The following is a 3,206-nucleotide window of genomic DNA, read 5'->3' as shown; positions in this document are numbered from 1 at the left end:
GGAGGGAGGGGGCGGGGGCGAGGGCTGGTGGACAAAATACCGTAAAACATATCATACTGGCTATTCTTTCCAACTGTTTGAGGCATCATTAATTTGCAACTTTAAATACATTTTATTGTTTCAGTCTTTCTTTACCATTAATCTTGTTAGAAAGTCTCTCAGTTCTTTGTCTTCCAAAGTGGAAACAAATCCAGTATTCTTTTTTTCCTTTTCTTCTTCTTTGTGTTCTCCTGTAGATCTCAAGATCGGTCGACTGCTGGTTATTTTACCCTGCAGTGAAACTAATTTTTACGCATTACTATGTTTCCTTACTCTGTGGGGGCCCTTGCCTTCAAGCTGCAACATTCCGATTTGAGGTATTCTCAATTTTGTTTTATTACTGGTCAAAATATGAAAAATGTTGGTGAGGATTAATTTTGCTCCCTTTTCGGGGGGCGTACTATTATTGGTTTTAAGGATCATCAGGGGATCTTTTAACCAGCGCAATTTGACACCAGGGAAAGAGGACATTGAAGAGAACTTTAGAGAAGAACATTTTTTTTGCGTCAAGGGTAGGTTTCGATCCAGGGATCTTTTGACTGAGAGATGAACATTGTACCGTTTAGATTACTAGAGCTTCTGGTCACAGTCTTATCTGAAACTTGAATTTGTTTCCCGTACTTCTCTTCCTTCTTTTATGCTGCAGCGTTCCACTAGTTAGGATTGCGAGTTCGGGGGTTCGAGCCTCAGCTCGGTCCGACGTTGTGTCCTTGGGAAAGGCACTTTACACGAACTTCCCACTTGGCTCGGTCCTATACAGCTGACCCTTAGATCAGTCCATATAACTCCGTTGACTTTTAAGATTCCTCAGGGGGGCTCTCGTGGTCCAGAGGTTTTAGGGTGTTCGCCTCCCTTTCAATAGGTCCCGGGTTCGAAACCTGACAGCAACAAAAACATTTTTTTCTCTAAAATGTTCTCCTTTCACCCCCTTTCCTGCTCTCCAACCATGTTCTGTCGTCAGCTTTCGTCTCCACTTTCCTTTATGTATTCTGTACCTCCTCCCCCGCCCCCTCCTCTGGGCTCCTGACTCTTTCTGCAGCCCTTCTACTGCCATTCTTTGGCTCCTTCATTCTGCTGTCTTTCAGCCACACCCCTGATATTAGGGTAGGTAAGATCAAACACCTAGTCTTCTCTGAAAACGGCGAAAAAATCTCGGAGGTCCCGTGTGCAAGCTGTGCACGTTAAAGATCCCTTTGTGGTCATACAATCGATGAGTAGGCTTCAGCCGCCACATGGATAACATTCAAAATGTTAAATTCCTACCAAAACTGAAAATGCTCACTCAATGTGTCCATGACCTTGTACAGTTTATACAGGCTAGCTTGCTAGGTTGAAACTTTCTATATGACGTGTCAGTTGTTGATTCCGATACGCTCTAAGCGCCTGTGTGTTAAGCTAAAATAAAAAATAAAAAAGGTCAATAACCTATTTTCTTGACTTCACCATGTCCCTGGAGCCAATCCAGTTTAACGTCTCAGTCCTTCGTCGGACGCATAGTGCGACTACTCAACACCATCTTTAACATAGTTTTTATGGTTCCCGTCCCTGTCGATTGCCAAGAGCCCAATAACAAATGGGTAACGTGAAAGAATTATACGTCATGTATAAACTACGTTCCGTTAAGGTATACATTCTTAAGATGTCACGTAGGGATAAGGTCCACTATCTCATGACGGTGGGTAAGACTTTCTAACCAATTGACAAAGGCCTCTTTATCACCTGCACCTTACTATTCCACAGCCCGGAGCTCGATGGAAAGTGAATTCCTCTCTTTAAAATTTTTGTTTAAATTTTAAAAAAGAAGAAAACCCATGATACAACTCCTGTAAAGGGGCGAAAGTTTCAGGTTCAAATCAAGTAAAAAATTAGCCGCGAGAGAGAAGAATATTACAGGTATTTATATTTTGTAATACCTGTTGCGTTACACTGGGAACCAATTGCACTTTGGTAAACGTCAACATCGTTTCGGAATACCGGTTTCCTGTTTGCTCTGAGAATATCGGACTACGTGCATATCGCATTACACTTTGGTCATTAAAATTTGATCGCTTACTCTCGGTTTCACGAACTTATAACGTTGGAGAGTTAGCGTTACTGTTTATGACATCAGTTTAAGCATCTCCAATTTAGCTATTTAAAATCATACTGTCCACTTTTTGTAATTTAAATGAAACTTAGTAACTCTCCATATCAAATTATACATTTTAATTCGATTAACAATTTTCAGTGTGAAGGGCTCAGAGCAAAGTGTCCTGCCTAGTGAAAATGCAAAAAGGAAGTTCAGAGCGCGTATGTTGCTCCCTGTGGCCACTATGCCGTGACAAAAAAAGCGGGTAATTTTTCCCGGTTTTTTTTTGGTGAAACAGCGGAGCATTGTTACCGGAGTGACTAAAATGTGTTAATGAATCCCTTCTGATATTTATTTATAACTCTGTGCTTTCAAAACAAGATTTTAAAGCTACACGTAAGTACAAACCTCTGTGCGGACATTTCGTTTTTGGCCTATTTTGTGTGTGTGTGTTGGGGGATACCATTAATAAGTCCATCTTCAGTACTATTTTTTTAGTCTCATCTTATTTCTTTCGACCATTAAACGACCATTATCGAAACGATGTGCTTCTCTCTAACTAAACAAACTCGACATTCTGAATGGGCCACGAACGATTATGGTCGAACAGCTGATATTGGCTAACCGCAGGCAAACGGCGTCACATGTTTAAGCCAATCGATATATACTAGTCGATACTGAGTACACAATCCTTATTTCGGGTTCAACTCACGTTCTGTGGACCGAACGTGCCTGCGCATGACGATCGGGCTTGTTTGTTTACTCCCCCGTTCCCAACTGCCAATCGCAAGCTTTTGAAGTCGCCGCTTACAAACACGCACGCGCGTTTGGTGACTTTGGTACTCACGAGAAAAGGTCGAAGGGACATGTCGTGTCGTGACAGTGAGAGTGAGGACTGGCAGGGGCGGGAGTGGGGAATGGGGTAGAGGAGGTTGACCTCCAGTGTTTGTTCTTTAGTATGTGTTTGCATGTGCGTACGTGAGGAGAGAGATTATTGTTGGGCTGGCGAAGAACAAAAGGACAAGACAGCCAATTTATGATGCGTTAGTTTTATGGTGGTTAACACAAAGGGATACCAATTTGAGAAAAAGAAATTGTT

This window comes from Aplysia californica, unplaced genomic scaffold (genome assembly GCF_000002075.1).
Source record: "Aplysia californica isolate F4 #8 unplaced genomic scaffold, AplCal3.0 scaffold00697, whole genome shotgun sequence".
In the NCBI taxonomy this organism is placed as follows: Eukaryota; Metazoa; Mollusca; class Gastropoda; order Aplysiida; family Aplysiidae; genus Aplysia; species Aplysia californica.
The sequence above is the reverse complement of the archived record's forward strand: the minus strand, read 5'-3'. Positions refer to the sequence as shown.